Source organism: Cynoglossus semilaevis, chromosome 9, assembly GCF_000523025.1.
Source record: "Cynoglossus semilaevis isolate Cse_v1.0 chromosome 9, Cse_v1.0, whole genome shotgun sequence".
Lineage (NCBI taxonomy): Eukaryota > Metazoa > Chordata > Actinopteri > Pleuronectiformes > Cynoglossidae > Cynoglossus > Cynoglossus semilaevis.
The window spans coordinates 11396420-11420345 of NC_024315.1; the positions used below are offsets into that span (position 1 = coordinate 11396420).

General features: G+C 39.5%; 1 long non-coding RNA gene across 1 annotated transcript; it reads left to right on the plus strand.

Annotated features, from left to right (window-relative positions):
- The first annotated feature begins 214 nt into the window (after positions 1 to 214).
- Positions 215 to 22274, plus strand: LOC103383864 (uncharacterized). Its single transcript, XR_003050587.1, has 5 exons — positions 215 to 612; positions 1200 to 1305; positions 12022 to 12171; positions 19876 to 20024; positions 21098 to 22274. It is a non-coding gene; the product is annotated as an uncharacterized LOC103383864 (long non-coding RNA).
- Positions 22275 to 23926: the final 1652 nt, after the last annotated feature.

The window sequence follows — 23926 nt, forward strand, 5'->3', positions numbered from 1 at the left end:
TAAATACCAAGTAGTATTGGGCACCACGTGCGGTCTACGGTTGACGAGCTGACTGACAAAATTGTCAAATGCATTTCGGAGGACTGCAGACGGATTTATATTGTTGAGGACAACGGCTTCACCAAGCAAACCCTCTCGTCCTACAAGCCTGTGTTTTGAAGGCCATGATTAATTACACCATTTGGAATAAGCTCAATGCAAAACAGGTGTGGAACATTTTGCTGTTAATTGTCATAATATTTTCGTGATATAGAAAAGAAGGTTTGGGGGTTATTTTCCGGAATGTTGTCTCGAATAATCGTAATTTCTTTTGATAAATCCACAGCTGCCTTGACGCAATATTAGGGGCACGTTCTGAATTAAAAAATACGAGATTAAAGTCGTAAATTACTGACAACAAATTCGAAACGTTACGAGAATACAGTAGAAAAGCTACGATAAAGAGTCGTAGCGTTTCATGAAAACACCTCTGTGACTAATAAATGAAATTAGTATTTAGTAATTTATAACGTTGGTGCAGTACATCAACCGAACACTTGGGGTCTGTATTTCACCACACTTAGGACAACTATCAGGGCCTCGGCTGAGTTACTTCACATGATTTCTCAGCAGGTAATGCATTAATGGACTGTAGCAGGTCTAATAACAAACAGCACACCATTAGAGTAATAATTTCACTTTTACAAGCGTCTGTAATACACTGTCCTGAGTTGAACAGTCTGCCACAGCCTGCGTGTGTGTTTGTGTGTGCGCACGTGCGCGCAATTCATCTTATGATGTGTTGTGCTTGTCGAGTCAGAGCAGGGTGGTGCAGGTGGAACAACTGAACATTTTCGTGGAGACCAAAAAAAAAGAAGCTTAATATTTTCTCCTATAGTTTGCTGCAAATGAAAAGTCAGCGTTGACAAACACATTCATATTCATAATAACTTTTAGAGGGACTTTTCACAGCAGTTTTATCAACAGCTATAAATATTGTTCCTATAACTTTTACAAAATCACCTTTTACCATGTTCTATAATTGTAACTCTGTATTGGCTAGTGTAACTTTGTACCCAGGGTTTGTATCCATGTATTTATCTTCTATTGCTTTGTGCTGTTCAGGATCCCAGCATTCATCGGGTCACCAATCCTTCCTTTTAAGAGGCTAGAAACTATTAATAGCATGCAATTAACCTCTCCGTGTTTTTGAACTCTAGGTAGAAACCCGGAATACTTCAAGAACACACACAGGAAACTTCATTTGAAAACAGAATGACCATCTGTTACCACTGGGCTTCAACCCGATGACCTTCTTGCTCTGAGGTAAGACCACTAACCACTCTTACATAATGGGACCTGTTAATCACAAACCTAAGCAAATACTGCTATACCTTTCTAAGTGACTAACATGACTTGTCTTATGTAAGTTGGCTTGATTTTTCTTAGCTCGGCTAACTATGGGTCATTGTAGTAGTCCCTAATTGGATTATTTTGTTAATTTCTACCTAACTTTTAGATAGATTTTGACCTTTTACCATTGCGTGATTTCTGATTAAAAATATTATCTTTTGACTAATGTAGATATATTTTAGCTAGTTTTAAGATAGCATGAGAGGCTGTTTATCGCATAATGCTTACCTGCTATCTGTAATCCTTCCACATTTTTGTGCTATGTATCACAAGATGAGTTTTTTTTTTTTTTACATCAGCAGTGAAAACCCAGTCACCTCTGTATTTCTGATGTTTTAATATGGTTTTTCTGTGTGAAAACCTGATAATTTCTGAAGCTGCATTCAAATATTTATCAGGTAGACCCTGGCATTGGGCTTTGGCTTTCAAAAAGCGTTTAATTACTCAAACCAAAACTACTCAGGGAAGACTTCTTTTTTCTCTTTCTCCTCTTTTTCCTCCAGTTATCACATTTTCTGCTCTGCTTTCATGCACCTTCTGTTGCCCTTCAGAAGAAATAGTAACCCTGAGGCAGCAGTACTGCGTCGCTCTGTTTGCTTCTCCCCTTGGCCATATCTAAAAGCTGCGCACTGCGCTGCTGTTAAATTGGATTTGCCTAGAAAAAAAAGGGGGGACAACGTAGTGGAAAAGGTTACACAAAGAGAGAGAGTCAATGGTTCTGGGCAGTGATGGAGCACATGTGATATTGTTACAAGCGTGTACAAATTGGCAACTCTTACTGAAGTATCAGTGAGCGAGACGCCGAGCTTCGATCTGTTTCCTAAGTGTCATACTGCATATTACAGCAACTGTGATACTGTAAAAGTAGATGGGAAGGAGAAGACTGCAGAATGCACAGTAATAGTTTTTTCCACTTCATAAAAAAAGAAACACTTTTTTGTTGTTGGTATTACATATAGAACATGGGTTCTGTTTGCAAGTTTCCTAAGATCAACACACACAAAAAACTCTGTCTCTGGTTCATCAGCATCACACTTCCCTATTTTTTAACAACCTGTACGTTTCATGTCATTGTTCCACATCATTCAGAACCTGGTCCTCATAGTAACATAAGCAAAGAAACCTTTAGTTTTCTTAACTTGTTTGTTTGTTTGTATGTATACATACGGACATTACCACATGTATAGTCATTGACTACCTAAACATATATGAAAATTACTTGAATTGTGTGCTGATTTTCTATTGTCTTATCTATTTAAGTATCTATAAAAGTCTTAAGTATTTTTTCTCAATTTTTCACTAGCTATGTTTTGCACGATCTTTGGTTAAATTCTGTGACTGGATTATACATCAACCCTCTCTCTCTCTCTCTCTCTATATATATATATATATATATGTATAAACATACTGTATATAAACTGCATGGTCAGATGTTAATTCATCTCGATTAATCATGACTGATTGTGACGTATTCACACACACTACTCAACATTTGAGAGCAGTCTCACTCTCAAAAAGTCAAACCTGGCTGAAACCATATAATATTGTTCTCAAATTGTAATAGTCAAGCTGTAGTTCATTGATTTACCCAATTCCTTCCTGCCGATTTTCTCGATGTCCAATTCCTGAGCACACCTACTGTATATAAACTCAAATATATTTAGACACATTGACAACACCTGTAATGTCCAGCTGAGTGAAAAGATAGATTTGTCTTTATGATCACAGGCAGATATGACAAAAAGACAGAGTCAAATGACACTGCAGCCGGCATATTTAAAAACTTTTAAGATCAGGTTTTTAAAAATCTCAAATGCCTAATACATCACACAATTGTCTCTCTCTCACTCGCCCTCTCTCCCTCTCTACATTTTGGAATTTACGAGTCAATCTGTGGTATTAGTAGTGCCTGACTGGACTTATGCTTCCTGCCACCTGAATTGATAGCTTTTGCTGAAAAGAAACTTCTTCTTTTCTCTTCTGTGTCAAACCTTTCCATTATTAAATTCCGAGCTTAACAGGCTGCGGAGTGCATCGTGGAAGATTTATGCCAAGTGTTGCAAGGGTAGTGTGCCTTATTCATAACACCTTCATATTTCATAAAAGCAGCTCAGGCAGAAGAAATTGAACTTTGATGTGTTCCTTATTCTACCTTCAATTGCTGTTTCCTGTAAGTCCACTAAATCCATTAAGCAAGGAGCTTAAAGTCCTTGAGCTTCACCTTCTTTTTATTGTGTATCAAAGAATAAGTGTGTCTGTGAAGTCTGTATCTCTTTCCTTGTCTTTCTTGAAAATATTATGAGCAGTGGCTGTTTTCACAAACACTTCAAAAACCTGCTCCTGTGTTAAAGTTGCTGCTGTTTCTTCCGCTTGTCATTCAACGTCACGATAAGTCAATTCAAAAGCTGGATGTGCGAATGACAAGTACATTTCTATTACATTATGTCTCATTCACAGCTTTTCTTACTCTCTTTTCGTCGCAATCTCCTTCTCTCATCTTGACTCATTTCAGTTTTATCTCATCCTTTCCCATTTCCCATTTGATCTGAATCTAAATCCATCTCATCTCATGTTATCATCTAGCTCTCATTCTGACCTAACCGTATTCTTATTTCATCACATTAGTGTAGACTCTCTTTTAAGTAAATGGTCCTCGGTTAAAGAAAAAAAAAGAAAAAAAGAAAGAGTGACAGGCTTAGGCCAAAACCTTCACCTCCGTTCTTTGGTTCCAATTGCTCTCAGCAGTGTTTGTTAGGAGTTTCAGAAAGAAACTCTTTGATGAGAACATTAGGTGACACCAGGAGGATTTGTTAGAACGTTGAATATGTTGGACACTTGGACACAAATTGGTGTTTCTGTGCTCACTTGACAATTGGGCTAATGTATGAAAAGAAGATAGGCAAGGAGCCATAGAACCCAAGACAGTCCAGTCACCTCTTGCGTAACGTCTTTGGATAAAATGACCTGGATGACTGAGAACCTTAAGATGAAAAAGTATCATTTTATATAACTGTACCTCCTTTACAAAAGTGTGGGCATTAAAACAACAGCACACTACAGCCCACATGCACATGCACATATACACAGATTCCATCTGTGTATATGTGTGTCAGTGTGAGTTTGGTAATTGCTGTGCTGGACTCATTCCCCCTGCCAGTCTCACAGTTTGAAGCTTGTTTGTTCCTCTGCTTTGGTGGAAGCTACTGAAAACACACCAAAAATGTCTCGCTGTGTATGGTAATTGCACTTAACAGCGAACGGGAAAAAATGACAGGAAATAACAGGATAAACATTTTTAAACCTTGTATTTGCAACAGCTCTGCGGCACCCTCTGATGTGGACCCAGGTCTGTACCCAGAGGCTTAAACCATTAATATGGGGACTGATTTGAACTGACTCTACCACTGAGAGACTCCTGGTGTGGATCAGAGCAGCACAGGGTCAAGAAAGATTCTTGTTAACAAGACTTTAGAATTGGAATTTCCCTCTGAAATGATACGATATATTTTTATCCTTCGGTATTTTAGGCTGCACAACTATAGGCTACTGTATGTGAAAAGGTTCAAAGGACCTTGAAGTCTTCTCTTCGTTGCTCAGTTTAGGGGTCGTCACATTAGATCATCTGCCTCCATCTCTTGCCTCCTCTAGTACCACACCATAAATCTTCTGGAGGGTTCTTCTCTCCTTGTCTGGCCCGGCAGCTCCATTCCAACATCTTCTGTCCACTATATTAAGTGTATTCACTCACTACATGCACAAATCCCATATTATCTTATCTAAAAATAAAATGAATATCATCATTTACATTCATTTTTTTGTTTTGAAGAATTCTTCAGAATGTCTCAAAACATTGATTTGATTGAGTTTTGCTCTGATTTCAGAATTGCTCATAGTAAGGTTGTAAAACCTAAAAAAGTAAAAAAAAAAACATGATGTAGCTTAACCTGACAAATAAATTATTAAATAATAACTTAAAACTAATATGCATAGCAGTGATCAACAACTGGCGGTACGTGGGCCGAATCGACCCGCCAAACGGTCCAATCCGGCCTGCGACTGGATTCCATAAATAAACATCAAATAATAATGTAAGATTTAATGTCTGAATTGATTTCAATGCCTCGTTTAAAGAAAATGCTTTTTATTATTTACAAAAACATGTTGTTAGGTTGCATTCAGTTCTTTTATTTTTATTCACTGATCTATAGGTTAACTGTTGGTGGTCCATGGTTCCATTGTACCAAACTCGACCAGTAAACACACCTCATGACCCACCAAAGGTCTTGATCCAGATTCATACACACAAATTCAACATACAGAAGGGAATGAATAGGTAATCGAAGAAAATACTCAAATCTAAATGAATCACCTAATTAATCTACACCTCCCCTTATTACTTTTGCATAGATGGAATGTTCCACCATTAGCGCACCAGTGTGCAGCCTCACAGATTAGGTGGCAGCAATAAATCCATGTCACCAGATCATGTGGAGGTATGTTGCTGCTCTGCTTCTTTAAGATTTCCTTTTTCCACAACATTGGATGTAAACAGCACACGTGTCTCAGCTCAAATGTTTTCATTAGCTCCGTTATCATGAGGCAGTGGCGTTCATTGTTGAAAATTAGTCAGCTCTAAACAAACACCTGCTGTGTGTAACGTCAGTGACAGAAATCGTGGCCTTGTTGTCATTAGTTCCATTTGTTTTTCTTTTTGAATTCACTTATTTGTCTATGGTTAAATACAGGCCAAACAGGTACTGCTGAAGTTCATTATTATGTTGGTATTTTCTGTCAACATTGAGCTGTGGCTTATATTTAGATGATGGATCCATTGATTTAGTTTCTTGGTTTTTTTCATCCTTTTTTTCAATTATTCTTTATGTAAATGTTTAAATATAAAAAAGACAGATTGTTGGTGTATGAGTAGAGAAAGCAAAGGACAGGGTGAGATGGAGACAAGAAAAGAAGAAGATGATGCTTATATATTTACACTTTTTTGTCACTATTCTCTTTTAGGAAATTTCACTTTAAGTATTCAATAGTTTTCCCATATATTTTAATTAACTCTCATACACTTGGATGTAAACAAAAAATCACATTTCCATTTACAAAACTTATTTTAATACTATTTATTTTCATTCCATTTGTCTTATATCTGCAGGGTGCTTCTACTTACATCGGTGTTTCCTAAATATTTCTAGTTTAACTTTGGGAATGGCTATGTTTTGGCTAATGCAGGTATCTTTTTTGCTGACTTTTACCAATTTTCTGAGTTAACCCTTTTGTTATCTTGGCCTCTTTAATGCTATTAGCATATGTTAATTTCTGACACTTCAACAGTTTTGGCCAGCAAACCCCATCTGTATGAAAAAGAAAAGAAGAAGAATCACATTGATTGACATTGTACATATACTGTAAAGCCACGTACGACATAATTTTCAATCTGCATTTAACTCATCGACCCATTCCTGGGGAGCAGTTTTCACAAGAAGCCTCCGGGGAGCAAGGGAATTGGTACTCGCTCAAGACAAGAGTTGAATCCCACCTCAGCTCAAGACAAGCAAAGGTGGGATTCAGACCTGGGTCCTGTGATTAACGACCCATTCCTCTCCCACTAGGCCGTGGGCTGCCCTGTTGATCAATGCAATTACGTCTCCAAAGTTGCAATGTGTCTGTCCAGAACTTTTGCTGTGCGACATTCAGTAGCACATTTGGCACAGGAGAAGTTGCAGCGTTGCAGCAGCAGCACCCTGCAGGCCCGGAACATTGAAAAGTGCCATAATGGTTGTTATTTCCAGTCATTTAGCTGTGGGCACACACACCCACCCACACTCCTAACACACCGCTCCTGTCAGCACTGTCATCAGGCAGCAGCTTCATTATCCTCCTTAACTATGTCCTCTGTTTCCTTGACACCAGGCAAAAATGTCACTCGTGCGTCTGCTTTTTAAGAACTCTTAATGATTTCTATATTCAGCGTGTTTACACTTTCACTTCACTTTTAGTCTAATTAGGTGAGCATAATGATATTAAATTACAGGCTTTCAAACAAGTTTACACTCTTTATTTTCCTTCTCTTGCCACCAGAACGGAGCGTGGAAATCTTTTTGTGGCGTGTGTTGAACACAATGCTGGCTGAAGGATTTTGGTGAACAATGACAGCCTCTCAGGTACTGCAGACCTGCTGGCTGAACTTGTGTTATGCAAATCTCCTCTTCTATCTTATTTCAAAAGTGCTCTAATACACTTAGTTCTGGTGCCAGATTGGAGGAACCGGTTTGGAACCATTTCAGCAAAATCACTCTAGCAGGCAGTGGCACTTAGTTGATGTTCAGTTGGTATAAGTGCGGCAGTATATCACCAGCCTCAACTGCTGATACAAGGCTGAATAGATCTATGCTAAATATTGACCTTAAATATCTCAATGTCAGACCAGGCAAGGTGTTCTAGTCTTCAAGATGTTCTAATGTTCTAGTTGTTCTAGTCTTTAAGATGTTCTAGGAGTTCTAGTCTTTGAAGTGTTCTTGTCTTCAAGATGTTCTAGTTGTTCTAGTCTTCAAATTGTTCTGATGTTCTAGGAGTTCTCGGAACCATTTCAGCAAAATCACTCTAGCAGGCAGTGGCACTTAGTTGATGTTCAGTTGGTATAAGTGCGGCAGTATATCACCAGCCTCAACTGCTGATACAAGGCTGAATAGATCTATGCTAAATATTGACCTTAAATATCTCAATGTCAGACCAGGCAAGGTGTTCTAGTCTTCAAGATGTTCTAATGTTCTAGTTGTTCTAGTCTTTAAGATGTTCTAGGAGTTCTAGTCTTTGCGGTGTTGTCGTTTTCAAGATGTTCTACTGTTCTAGTCTTCAAATTGTCCTAATGTTCTAAGTGTTCTAGTCTTCAAGGTGCCTTCATCTTCATTTTGTAGCAGAGTGACACTAAGTTTAATTTGAAATTTTACCAAAATGTGTTTCTGCATAATGTGACCGTAGCTAGTGGTTATGTGACTCAATGTTTTGTCATTCTATCAACCTTAAGCATTTTGACCTTTGACCTCATATGCCATTTCACTCATGTGTTTGCCCCTTGAGGAAACCCTGAGTCGCCGGATGATTCCATGATTCCATTAACCATTATTTGGTAACTTTATACACAAGTCATTTATCCACTGCCTAATCCTTTTCAGGGGCTTTAGGACGCGGAGTGAGATCCACTCCCAGCAGTCAGTACAACTTCAAGCAGTGAACCTCCGTCAGCCTAGTTGCGTGCTACAAGCTTAACACTTGAGAGGAGACTGTTTTCCTTTCATTCACTGTGTGGGTTTTGGTGTGGTCAGCACATTTAAACAGGCTGTCATCTCCAGGCAATGATAGGACGTTAGCTCGAACAGCAATTTTATACTTTGATACTTTTGAAGTGGTACATTTATCGATACTTTGCCAGTGGTAGGATCCTAGATTTACTGAAAAATGAATGGAAATGGCATTTCCTTTTATTTAAGTATGTATGTATGCCAACCATAATAGATGAACTTTTGACACACTTTAGTCACTTTAATCTGAATGTTTTTGAATAAGGATGGAGGATCAAAGCAGTGATCTTCTTGCTCTTCCACTGTTTGACTTCTACAGGTGATTGTGTGAGAAAAGAACGGTATTGTTTCTAAAACCCACTTGATCCCCTCTGGGAACAATGCCTAGTTGCCATGGGCTGACTAGATATTGAACTTGAACCATTTGAAGAGGTGTACCTAATGAAGTGTTCGGTACACCTGCAGTATATGAAGCCAATTAACCTAAGGTCATCTTTTTGGACTCTAGAACAAAACACAAGAACCCCAAAAAGGAGAACATGTAAACTCCACACTGGTTAATGTAAGAGTGAATCTATCATCATATCTTAAGGTTATATTTTCTACCTAACTGTTTTCTACATGGAGACAAACAAAAAGGCATGTGGTGATGACAGGAGACCAGTGGGACAGAACTTCATGCGCTAAGGACCATTTAATGACAGTGACCTGCGTCTTTGAACCCAGTCACTGCAGCAGTGTGTGGAGAAAGCCCCCTGACTGACCCCGAGTCACTCTGTTGAGGTCCAGATTTAAACCCTCATAAATCATGAGTGTATGCTGCAGAAGATGACACTTAACGGACTCTTTCCATCCAGTCTGACAAAGCTGGAGAGGATTTGGCTGGAAGAATAGGATCAACTCTTCAAATCTGTGTGCCACAGTTCTGGAGATTTACCCAACATGCCTCAGTTAACGGTGCTGCTTTAAACTAATAACTAATTTGTGTTTGGGAGTTGTTCTCGGATGAACAGTTTCTGTCATATGGCGGTATCAATGATGTCGTTGCAATTTATTTTTTTTTAATGTGGTTGAAGAGTTTGCTGTTTGTGTCGCTGCAAAGAAAACAATCAAATACTGCTATTTCCCTGCAACCGTAATATTATTTATTTGAGTAAATTCTTTAGTAAGCCTGCTGTAATTTATACCTTTTCGCCAACCGTTACTCACTTATTCATTTTGCGCAATTGTATCTATTATTTCAATTATACGATTGTTGTCTTTACGGCTAAGTCTAAATACACTGCTATGTCTCTATGTTATGATGTGGAAATTGAGGAAAGTAAACATGAAAGTAGTAAAATAAAAAGTCAGTGCTGCATAGCAACCAGAAGTCTGCTGCAGTCAGCATCAGTACCATCTTGAATTGTATAACTGCTTTTTCTTTGGCTAATCTTTAACATATCTAGATTATCTTCAGGAGTTTAAAATGATGGCAGGTTGTTGGATATTCTGACAACCTAATTCTATTGTGAGTAATTTCAGATGCTTTTGGTAGCTATTAACTATTAGCTTTTTCATGGCTAACCTTGTTAACACTCGGTTGGATGTTGGGTCAATCTTAGAGTGAAATATTTTTTGAATGGCATTCGGTAATTTATCGTTACCTTTGTTTGCTAATTCAGTTCTACTTTTAGTTTGTCAGCCAATAATGATGTCACTATGGCAACTATTTTGGCTAACATTTGCCAGAATAAATCCAACATTTTTTGGAATACAATTCTCTCTAAAGAAGGATACTGATAGATGGAGAGAAAGACGCAGAGAAACGGATTAGAATTCGTATCACCTTCGTTCATTAGATGAGTCATTTTTAACTTTTCTATCCTGGGGTTTTAAATCTGCTCCTAAATCTGATTGAAAGTTGATGGTTCCATATGCTGCCACGGAGGAGGTCTGCAGGGGAAAACACTGGATGAGTCATCCTGATGTTGAAGTCTTTTTTTTTTCCCCTTCAATTTAAAGTGAATCTTTTACCATTGACACAAAGAAAGTATATGAGACGGTGAATAAAACAAACAGACACCGTTTCCATATTAATAAAACTGAGGGTTTAAGCAGAGTATATGAAACCTGTCTCCCTCGTGCACTCTCAAATAAAAAAATATAAAAGGTTGTGGTATTAGAAGTTCAATCAGCCCAAGGATTGCTGCGGAATCCTCAGACTGCCATCTGAAAATGTCGTTGCTGCTACTTCAGCACGGTGCGAGAAATACAGAGTCTCCTTCTGACTGAGCAATCATTACTTTTGAAGAGAGTGGGAACGGAGGTCATTAAAAGTGATACTACTGAAACCAAACATGATAAACTTGGCCTTTAAACAGCTCTGGAGCCGGAGAACAGAGAAAGGAACGAAAGAGAGAGAGGGACGGAGAAGACAGGAGGGACAGACACGATGTTCAAAACAATCATTCTTCTTCTCTCTAGGTGTTCATTAAAAAGCAGCTTTGGTTTTTTTTGTTTTTTTTTTGAAGACACGGTTGAGCATTTGTACGTCTAGAACAGCAGTTGTCACCCCAATCATGTCGAGATGTTCAGAGAGGTTTGAAAAACATTCAGCTTTTGTGCGCAAAAGAGCCGTAGCTCTACACGAGCAATCCTTTCTCTTACAATTGTCTCCATTTCAAGCTGAATACAAAGTGCTGTGATCTAAAAGAACCCTATTATTCCCAGAATCTGAGTCTTTTCACAGGTTGGGAATAAAACGCTGTGATTAGAAGCAGCACACTGCCACTGAGTCTTTGATAAATGGCTGATTTCAGTAGGGGTCAGTGTTGCTCCGTGAAAATAAAGGAGAGTGGCTGAGTGTGTTTTTTGATGGACAGTGTGTTAATTGAACTGAGTGTTTTGGTATGCGTATGTGGGATGCAACACAATGTGTTGCTTGGAGTGGAAATGTTGAGATGTCCTTTATGCATAAAAACTGTTTTTAAAACAACACAAAAGTATCTTTATCAAATCTGCCGAGGGCCAGTGAAAGAGTACGACAGATCGGGTTCTACCTGTAGATCGCAAAGGCACTCCTGGTAGATCATGAGCAATTAAAATAAATATATATACAGTATATATACATATTTTTTATAGAAAATATCTAGAACTATATGAGCAACAATAGAATTATTGGATCATATCGTTCCATATAGCTGCAGCTATTTACAGTAATCGACATATAATGTACTTATAAAGTTTGCCAACCAGTGTGGACACCCCTGGTGTATGGTCATGTGTTCATCTACAGTGACGCTGCCCTCTGCTGTTATTTTCTCCTTTTCTCTGGCTTTAGCAAAAAAGAACATCAAACTTCCAGAGAAATACATCGATGGCTGGAAACGTGTCCTGATAATTGGCATTCATTCATCTCCACCGACTCCAGCTGCGAGAAGAAAGAGGTGGGGGAGGGACAGGATCATCTGACAGGAGGAGACGTGCTATTGTAAGTTATGCATTTCTAAGATATTGTACATGATATGATGATGACACCCCTGCTTCTTTAGTGGACCAGATTACATATTTGTGGTCCCAGATATACCAGAATACCGGTCTTTAATTGGCTGCTGTGCATACTCATAGCCCAACAGGTGGGAGGTCGTACAAGTTGTGAGAGCCAGAGTCTGAAAAAATGTTCCAGTGATGCCATAGAAGTCACTGTTGTGTGTGCCCTGATGACATTGTCAATTCAGTTTTTGTTGAGATAAAACCTAAACCAAAACTTTTTTGGTTTAGGTTTTAAAATATGTTCCAGACACACAAACACACACTGGATGGACACCATAGAAATGTGAGAGAAAGTAGACAAAAGGGTGAGGGTGGAGGAGGACGATAGCTGTGGTTTGTGTTTTCCACATTGCTCCCTTGGTAAAGTGAACCACCCAGAGGGAAAAGGGACACACACACACACACACCAAAAAAATATGCCTCAACTTGCCTCTTTCTCACACACAGGGGAATAGAGTAGATCAACTGAAAACTTCCAAGGGGCAATAACCGGCAAATGTCACACACTTCCCGTGAGCTTTTCGCGAAGCAGGGACCTTGTGATGTGAGTTTGTGTTTGCGACTGTACACGTGGCAACATGTAGGAAACAAAAGTTTGAAAGAACAGCAGTCGTGATCAGAGTCTTGTGTCTCGACTTGCTCTCTTTCCTTCTTACAAAAAATGTATTAGATGACTTGATGTGGAAGCCAAGAAGAGAAAAGAACATCCAGTTACTACATTTCTTCTCCTTGGCTAAGCCCACTGTCGCTGTCTGGGCACAGGACTGCAGTGTGTGAGCCAGCAGACGTTAGTCTGTGCCTGGAATGTAAGAAGAAAGACGAGGGGTTGGACAAGGAGCGAGAGAGATGGATGAGATGAACTGCAGCTGAGCCTGAGTTATTCCATTACCGCTCAGTGACACGTGTCCATGCAAACACACACAGGCTGTGTGTAAGTTAGCCAACAGATTTTTATTTATTTATGTATTTTTATCTCTGAACATAAATTAAAATAAGAAAACACCCAAAAACGTTGGGGACAAATTTAAATTTGTGAGGAGAGTGACTGAGCTGCTCTAATTGCCTCATCGTGAAGCTCTGCGATTCACAGGAATTATGAGAATCTCAGGATTCCCTCTGATGATTCCGTCTGTTTTCCAGTACTTCAGCAGTGTAATATTTAATAACCCCTGAGCAAAACCTGAGAGGAATTGCTCCATAAATAATTGAGGAGGAATTTATAAATAATTTTTCCTCTTAATCTACTCCAGTGCTCTGCCGCGAGGTACCCAAAGTGAAGCTGATCTCTCTGGACAGTTGGAGGTTCAGGCTCCTTGCCTGATGGGGGCGCTCTTGTCACGTGAAAAAAATGGCACCACCTGAGGACACGCAAATGGATGAAGGGTGTGGAAATAAATAAATATATAAAAGGGTTATTCACAAAAATAGTTCATGCCTCTTTGGAGCAGACCCTAAACTTCTATTAAAACAATTATTTTTTCCTCTTTTTTTTAAACAATACCTTTATTATCCTTGATTACATTTTGAGGAAATTAGTTCACCCCCCACCCATGGCAGACGCACAGCTCCATACAACCTGCTCCTGGTTCAATACGAAATGTCAGGCAGTACATTGAAGCCAAGCTGCTTCGGCGTTGGCCGTGGATTGAAGTGTCTTTTATGTGTGCTAATCCAAAAATCACAATTTCTTGGAAATGTTAGGAACATTCTGCTTCTCCTTCCGTCCCTCGCTGTCTTTACTGCTTGATCTCTGTCTGCTTCATTTCTTTCTTATTTCCTCCGTGTCTTCCTTTCTCTGCCTCAGCTGGTGAGAGCCTCATGTACAACTAACAACTGTTTGCTAATGAGAAGCGGGGTGTGTGGGGGAGAGGCAGGCGGGCGGACGGGTGGGTGAGGGGGGCTCATTATTCATTACATCATTAACATTTAATTGCTCTGTGCTAATCCTAATAACCATCTCGCACAGTTTAATCGGTTGTCACTTTCGGGTGCGACCACAGTGTCAGTGTTGTTTGACATCACGTCTCCCATGTGGTCAGCGCCAGACGCCCTCACGATGAAGGTTATTGAGTATTAATTGTTGCTTTGGAGGTCATTAACTCAGAAATGATGGTGAGTAGTTGTGTGACTGTCAGACTGTTGGCCTTTCAGACGCATCGGCTTTGGTTTTGGGTTGCGATTTCGTCACCTTCTAATTTGTCCCAATTTATATCTCAAGGACCTGAACACCAGGACAAGGTCAAACATACTTTTGGAATCTGATGCACTTTATTTCTCCTTCCCTCAGAATTCAGACTTGGTGTTATTTTTAGTTTCCATTTCCCGTAGACTTCCGAAAATGGCAAGACCTTAAAAAAAATTAATCAGAAAACTATATGTAACCGGGCAAAGAAAACTGTGGAATTTGACAATATTTTTTAAATAACACATTTGAAATATGTTCCCACCTTGTCCATTTCATAATAAATATACATTAATTTGTCCTTATTAACCAGTTTGCGGTCTGACCCAGGTCACACACAGTAGAGGATGTGTGAGCGGCTGACACCCTGCGTGTCCAGAAAGGTGAAGAGTTCCTCCCTTCGTCACTTGTTATTGATAACAAACAAGAATCTTGCTCGGACATGAACATGTCGGAAGGAAGGAAGGGGAATAAAAACAGCAAGGAGAGAGAGCGAGAGGGAGTGATAGGAGAGGTGGGTGAGGGAGTGAGCAGCCACCCAACACAGTCATCAACCCTCTTCCATCCATCATTTGTCTTAGTCCGACGGCTGACACTGCTTCATCAGCATCACCTCCTTCTGTATTCAGCTCTGTGGGTGTGTGTGTGCACGGGCACATGGGGAACATGCAAAGGAAGCTTTATGAATAATTGTGAAACTGCGTGTAAGATTGATTGTACAAATATAGACAAGGTGCGTGTGTTTTTATATCCTTCAATTTCAGCCGGGTGCAAATTAGATGATTAGCGCAGGACTGCAGCCCGTCGTCCATATTCCTGTCAGCGGACGGTAATTGTGTTTCACACAGAACACAACAGTGGTTCTTAAAACACCAACGGCTCATAAATCTTAAGCAGATACATAAGATGGTGAAGTCCAGTATGCCTAATTTGACATCACAGCAATCTGGTTATTGCATGATCAAGACAAAGGCTCTTTGCCATCAAAGTTGATTCTGTAAGAGTGGCTACAAGTTAAATCCTACTCTTTTTTCTGTTCTTCTCTGTATCACGTCCTTATCAGGCCGTGTAAATAGATTTGTAGAATGAGAGAAAATCTTAAGTCTACTTTTTTTCATGAAAAAAGAAAATGATCTTTTTAAACACGTTAGAATGATCTCATAATCAGATCATATTCAGATAACCTTTTTTAATAAGATTTTCCAGCTAATTTTGAGCTAAAACCACAAGTAACAGTGTAGAAAATTGACAGTATCTTGGTTTTCTGTCTCAAGACAATTTACCCAAAAATCCTAACACAATTCTCAGTCTGATGTTGACACATTTTAGCACTTCAGATGTTAGACTTTTGTACTTGTTTTAAGAATTCTTGTCAAGAAAAATAGGGTTACCTGGATGGCAGAGGTTTTGCTCAATAAAAGATATGTTGATCATATTTAAAAGTTTTTGCTTGTTTCTGGCAGGTCTGTTTTGGGGTCACACAGGGCATGGAACTATGTGACACATTGAGAGTTGATACATTACATGTTTAGTTTGCTGTTAAGGTGATAGAAAAATCTGCTTCTTGTTTAAAGCACCATATATTTTTTTTTTCATTTGTACTAAAGACAAAAGTGAAGTAACATAGATGCAGTGACAAGTCTGACATTATTCCAGAGCATGTATGCTGACCACACACATGCACAGTTGGAATCGGTGTGACAGTCCAAAAAGTATTGGATTTGCCACAAGTGCACGCTGGGCGCAAAAAGTACCCAGCTGCTGCACAAATACATGAGAGGCTGGAATGTTATCTGATAACAAACAGTGTCTAGACTTTGTTTTGAATGCAACCCCAGTCACTGACTGGACTTCACACGACAAGGTTATTAATAACATATGAATTATACATTTTAGAACATTCACGTTCTATGTTTTTGATGTCATATTTAAGTAAGGATTGGCAAATTATGATTATTATACAAACAGTAAAAAGGGGACAGAGAGTTGATTCAGCTCCCAAAAGAGTGCTTTTTGATGAAGTCCACAGTGGCAGAAAAGTATGTTAAGGTTGTGCACGGCATGTACTGTATGTGCAGTCAGTAACTGATAAGTTCAGGACGGGTAGTTTTAAGACTAATTCTTCTCTGGCCTAGTGGTCGGGGCTATAACCCAGTGGTTAGTACAATTGTCTTGAATCCACGAGGTTGCGGGTTAAATTCTAAATAACGTAGGAGCCTTGCTGTCTGTCAGTAGATGGGAAAACGTGTGAAGTGTGAAGCACTTTGATTAGTCAGGAGTGGGAAAAGAGCTGCAGAACAGAAAGACAAAAAAAAAAAAAAAAACCCAGAGAGAAGCCATGGACACAGTGAAGGAGAGGACGTGAAGACAGTTGGTGTAACAACCGAACCTCCTCTGTGTAAGCAGATGATCGAACAGAAAGACCCTCTGAGGAACGCAGCTTGAAAAAAAAAAGAAATTCCTATAAACCATTGAAGAATATATTCCTGTATATATTTTAGTTTCTTATTTACAGGGCTCTTGCTTTTGGTTCCCGTCTGCTTGTTTCTGCAGGGTATGTTATTGAAGGTGACAGTTGTTGTGGCAGAGGTGCAGCTGAGAGATTAAAGTTGGATGTTGGACCTGTCCTGCTGTGTCAGAGCTAATTAGAGGATCTGTGTAAGAGAAAGCGTAACCTGGGCATTAACCCACAGCACAGAGAACACCACCCTTCCAGAAGATGATGACAAACCTGTTTTAATGACCTTGGAAAGTTGCAATTCTTTTTTTTTTTTTTGACGTTTTCAGACACCATGTGCATGTTAGAAACACGGTCGTGTAGAGACTTTCATGCCCCTATATTTTTTCCTTTTCCTCCACTAGGGAAAAACTACACAACAACACGTTAAAAAGATGCAGTTGGAGGAAAAAAAAAAAATCAATGTTTCTTTAGTGCTCTTCAGTGTCATTCGGGTGTAGTGTCGTGGCCCATTTGGTTTTGTTGCAGCTGTAGCTTGTTTTCCGAGTCGGCTTTTGTGTTCCTTCTCAGGTGTTCAGCACAAGCTGAGGCCTCTCTTCATTTCACAAACAAATAGAAATGGTAAAAACACTGAGTTCAGCAGTTCTTATGTTAAAAAAATATCACTGTTTTTCTGACACTCTCTGGCAGAGACACAACCTCCAGGCTCTTTTCTCCACTGGTTTCTCTGACAGCTCAAGAGACAGGCGTCCTATGACTAACATCCATATTTTGGTTGGAGGTTATATTTACAAGGTCAAAAGGTTTTTTTTATAAACAGAAAGGCAGATGATAAAAATAATAATAAAGTGGTCGACGGGAAATGGTGTTAATGTTTAGCACTGGGCCTGATAGCCCTGTCATTAAAGAGTCTGAATGTAATGAGGTTTCGGCTTTAAAAAGTAACTGGGTTCCGAAAGAAGAGAGGGTCAGCAGATGTGACCTGGTGGTGGAAGTTTGCAGCGTACAAAGTGGCTGGGCTTCTGAATTTTAACATGTAGCAAAACAACTGATGGTTGTTAAGGACAAACTCAGCAGCCCACTGCTCCTGTTTCCTAATTCTATTTTCTTTCTACTACATTCCACTCCTGTTACTAAACAAAAAACTAAGACTAAAAGTTCGGCATCTAAAAAGTTTAGAAAGTAATTGTCCAAATACAGCAGTATACATTATTAAAAGTTAAGAACTGTAACAAGAGTGTTTGCACAATATAATATCATGATATAATATACTACATTTTGGAGCACATTAGGCCCATGTGACCAATCCGGCCCGTGACTAAATTCCAAAATAAATATTGCAAAATGATATTATACAAAAATATGATAAAATGTTTATTCTATTTTATTTGATTGTGTAGCCACGAAGGTGTCTGTCCAGAAAAATTCTGACCCTCCAACAAATATAGTTGGTGACCCGTGTCTTAGGGTAAATGTAAATACTGTTGTAAGAGGTTTTTCTTACACATTTGAGGAAGATCACATAGGGCCTACCTCTCCATCAGGCTACATCAGGGTCCCCCAAAGTGTGGCGCCAGTGCACAAGCAGCCACTTGGGGGTCCACACAAAAAAAATACATGTGGGGAGTTGGTGGTGTGTCATCCCAGTTGGGATATAGAAGAGGGTGTACGACCAAAGAAGCTCAAGAAACGCTCAACTACGTAGTCATTTGGCATCGTTTTTGCATCAGGACGCCCTTCCTGATGCAACCACTAGGTGGAATTGAACCTTGAAACTGCATGTTGGGCAGGAATCTTACAACTGCATCACTATTTCTCCTCTTTTAAGCTATCTGAAGGAATTTTTTTTTTTGTGAAAGGGAAACTATTCAGATGTAAATGGTCAACAATAATGTTACTTTTCTTCTGAATAATTATTATAATTATTACCTTCCAATTTGTGTTTCATTTCTCACTGCTCACAGAAGCAAAGGTCCCCATTGCGGGATAAATAAAGATGTTTTAAAATCTAACTCTTCCCGATCTTTAATGTTTAATTAATGTTTAATGTTTGAAATCACCGTCCATCCAGGCAAACTCAGTGTTAAAAAAAAAAACAAAACACCCTGACCTTTTCCTGCAAACTCAACTTTTGACACCCGCAGCCCTGAACCTCCCGCCCTCTACTCAGCAGGGTCTCTCCATCCTTTTACACCATTGTTCAGTGGCACCACGTTGTGCTACAGGAGCAAAATCTAATTGTGCGGAAAGTGTTGTAGACCAAGGGAACTCACCGCAGCGTCAAGCGCTTGTTTATATTCAGCCGAAAGTCAAAAAGAGGCTAATTCCCTCATTCTCAAGACAATGAGACTCGCTGTAAAGTGTTATGGATTTTAACTTTTATTTATTCTCCTTTTGCCCCGAAATGATTTTCAGTTGTTTTTAATGAGGCCTTTTGCTCAGAAGAGTGAGACGTTTTCCTCTGTGAGCCCTTTGGACGATATTAAGTGTGAATGCCCTTTAGTCAGACATCTCTCCACTTCATTATGCGCTGCCAGATCCGACCTCTCTTCTCCAACCTTTACAGATGGTCAGCAAAGCCACACAGCCAGAACCTCCTCTTATACATCCTCGCTCCATCTCATTCCTCCTCCCCGTGTTGTTGGAAAGGGCAAATGAGTGATGCTCATCGTATTGACACAAAAACTTCTGCCTCCCTTCTCCTCCCTGCCTGTTTCCTCCCTCTTTCCTAATGAACCACGTTTGCTCTATTGACCTACTTGTGGACTTAAAGGAAATCCAATCGCGAATGCCTCAGGTCGCTTTTTTGATTCAAATCACGCAGCCTTTCCACAATTATCATCATCATCGCTCCCTCCACTTCTGCCTCTCTCTGTTCTTCTTCTGCCTCTACCCGGAACCGCACAGCTGTTTATTTTTTGTTTATTTTTTTAATTCTCCTCTCTTTGCTCACCAAGTTTTCAGTCCCTTTCACAAACTTGTTCTTTGTTTTTCTCAATCAGATGCAGAGAGCAGCCATGCAGATAATTATCTGTGGGAGGCACTGGGACAGCAACAAGGCTGGCGGACAGTCTGATCTTGTCGGCGGCAGAAGGACAGAGAATCATTGGCGGCAAAGACGAAAGATGAAAAAACAAAGGAAAGTTCACAGGTAACCTCACAAGCACCACAATTAAGTCTCCATATCTAGCATCCTACCACCATTTCAGGCACAGTGTGTAACATCTGAGGCCAAAATACAGCCCCAAATCAGTACGGAGCCCAACTCTTTTGCTACTGTGGAACTTTGATCCTTGTTTGTCTGTTTTCTTTAAGCAAATGGTCTCTAATATTTTTTGCATGCATTTTTCTTTAAGCAAATGGTCTCTAATATAAGGGTGTACTAATTTTCCCCTTTCTGTTTGCTAACTATTAGCACTGTTCATAAGTTGTTGTTGACCGCTTTTAGCTATCCAAAAACTTCAAACATCACTTTTTTGCATGGCAACATATTTCCGTTCCGTTCTTGTGTCTTATATTTTTCATCTAAGTTGTAGCTTTCGTAATTATTATAACAGAATGTTGTTGTGATTTTGTGCTATATTGGTGAATATAGCTCGTAGTAAATTAGTTGTCATTTTGTGTTCAGACAACTGACAAATTATTCTAAAGGCTTTAACCTCACAGACAACCGGTGCATGAACAACAATCACAAGAAAAGAATAAAAATAAAAAACATGGATTTAGGAAAAGCTGAATTTTGCAATACTCTAAGGTCCGCCAAATCCTGAGATGTTTGTCTTTTAAAATACAAGTGTTTGACGTTCAAGCTGCTTTAGGACCTACAGTGTGTGCACCATTACACATTTCTCACCAGCAAGTGACTCGCGAATGCATCCGTCAACCACCATTATCCAGTTTCCTCTAAACATACACCAGCACAGACCCTCACTGTGCCTTAAATGACAGCAGGGTGCTGAGCTAACTGTTAGCATCGCCTATTACTGATGTGTTTGTGTGGCTTCATGCATACTGTGCAGTAATATAACACAGTGACCTGGGCTCCTGAGGAGGTCTGCTAACAAAACCGCCACCATCCCAGCATGCAATTCAGTTGTTTACTACACTGGCGGGGGGGAAAAATGGAAAGGGAACAAAACATCCTCTCTAATAACAGCAGCAACAGCAGGTTTCTCTCACAAATTCAGGGATTGCCCCGGCTTATGATTTTTCACTGTCTTGCAGGTGGCTAAATCCTGCTCCACTCTGTCTGGAAAACTTCACCTGTCAGTTCTGTTTAGGTGAATGGGTTATTCTTTTCAGCGCATCACATGAAACTCATATCAGAGCTAAGACTTGCAGATTATATCTGTAATACTTTTGAAAATGTGCCCTGACTACCTGGCATTAAACTCCGTCACTCAGTGATTCCCTTTGACTTAATGTTTCTGGCTATATACAGTACAGTTTAATAGGAACTTTATGTCTGTATTACTGATCCAACGGAGCCAATTTAAAAACACAAATTAACTATCAGTGTCGTGGGTGTACGTGCCATCTCAGATATTAATTCCAAAAATATTCAAGTGATAATAGTTTTGTATATATGTATGTATCTATACATCTATCTATACATACGTATGCATTGGCTATTAGATGCATTGTGGTTTATTTAGTTTAATTATTTGTACAATAAATGAAGCCCAAACATGTGGTTCCGTGTTAAGCTAACATCTCCAAAAGAAAGATACAATCTACAATCCAGACTGTCAGTGTCTGAACGGTAATGAAGGGACAAACTATCAGTTTGTTTCCTAAGGTTTAAAACAAAAACAAAACTTATTTTCACCTCATCTGACCCTCTCAATTTCCTCCAACTAGGGCTCTGGGTTTTGCCCACAAGCTGGTCTCTGATAGAGGAAAAAAAAGTGAACATCATCAATTGCCAGAGTCAGACTCAGAGCTTGATGTCTCACCCTTTTGACAAGAATCCTATCCTTAGCAAATTAGTGGCAGGAGACAGCAAAATAAATTACATTTAGGGCAAAATAACCCACAATGTCTCCGCTGTCTGGTGCTCGTAAAAACAGAAGGAATGAGAAACTCCTTTTTGCCCCCTTTGAACTAAATATATTTGTGACCAAACCAAACTGTCTATTCCAAAGAATTGTGTTTCTGTTGTTGTTTCTGTAGCTGACCTGCCTCTGTTTCATTTACTGTATATCTAACCTTTATTTTTCTGCATTATTTTTGATGTTATGGTGCGTTTAAAAGGATAAAACATTTTCAACATTCAGTATAAACATCCCGTTCCGCAAAATTAACATTTTGAATGTAGTCATTTTCTTCTAAGGACAGACTTCAGAGAAACGATGGTGGCTAGAACAAAGTCTTCCTCAAATTGTGAGGGCCTCAAATAGGCTCTCTGTCTCAGGTTGTTCGTCATATACATTATTACAGACCTTAGCGCCTACTGTGCAGTGACATCCACTGAGCATTGATATGCTGAAACCATTTCTGGGTGATTTGTGCCTGAGAACACATCATCCTGCAGGTCATTTCTCATCTAGCCACCGTACGACCATTAATCTTCATTTTCAAGAAAAGAGAGTTGATTTTTCTCGTGCATTGGTCAGCTTCTCAAAGAGAAGATAGAAGTAGCCTTCTTCATGCATCTACAACATCCATCGGTACAAAGTGTCCAGTTTACTGTTTTTTTTTTTCTTTTTCTTTTTTGCACCTCTTTTCTTCTCTGACCCAGTGCCTGGTTCCTACGTTTCTAGGTCGCTGTGACCATTTTATGCTTTTCGCTGATCATTATTGGCTTTGAGCAGTGTGACCCCTGAATCAGTCTTGTGCATAGAGGTATTTGGTAAATGGTCGCCCTGAATCAGTCTTGTGCATAGAGGTAGGATAGGGGTTGAAATGGATGCTTGGAATCCTTAAAAATGGTCAAATTTTAAATGTTGTTTGAAAAGTGCTTGGGTTTTGAGTAAACTGCTTGTAAATGCTGGGAATTTTTAGTTTCCGCCTTTGGAGTGTAATCAAGGCACCGTTAATGATGCGATAGGGAACGCTTTTTTCATTCACTGTTATAAAAATAAGCAGATTCCAAAATTACACGCCTTAACCTCACAATTGAAACCCCACAGCATGATACTCTTTTACCTCCAATGGCAATAAAAAATTCTTAGGCAGTCACCGTTTTATCACCGTGCTCCTGATAATGAAGAACAGTTAAATTAGGGGTTAACCAGACTTCAGACAACCTGTAGTTTTTCAGCAGCTTACTCTAAGTTGTTGGCTTCCAGAAATTCCTGTTGCCCTCTAGTTTTGAATGCACATAAAAAAAGTTACAGTTACAGGTTTTGGATGTTGAATAGAAACGCCTATGTACGTCAGTGGTAGTGTTTGGAACCAGTGATCAGAAGGAACGTCACCCGGAACAGAATTTCGAGATGGCTTTAAAAAAATAGGAATTTGTGAAGACGGCTTTCCGATAAGGACTTGTTTATTTCTTTTACACTTATAGACGCTGAGGCAGTGTTGGGGTTTCATAAACCATCGAACCGTGTTGTGTAATTTTGTCAGGACTATTAATCAAATATACATGTATATGTATATCTTTTAATCATGGTGGAAAGGGTTCTCAGACAAGTGTTTGGTCTCATGTGTGTTCTTCTGACCAGTTCCTTTTCTCCTTTTCTGCAGTGGACGAGGTCCACAGAAAACGAGACACAGATTCAGTGAGAGATTGATGGTTGATGTGCTTTGCTGTCTCATCCGTAGTTGTCTGTCTGTCTGTCTGTCTATCCAAACCCTGCTGCTTCCCATTATTTTAATTGCCTCCCATGTGATGCGGTTTCACAGAACTCGACCGAGGAGAAGATGAATTAAAATGGAAATGCAATCCATTTGTCAGGGCCGGTCATTTTTTTTTTTCAGTCAAATTTAGGGATTGAACAACGCAGAAGAGCCTTATTATTGTGATTGTAAGGATCTCAATTTGGTACTTGATAAGATGATCTCAAAATGCTCCAAATGCAGGGATAAGTTGATAGTTGATCGCGAAAA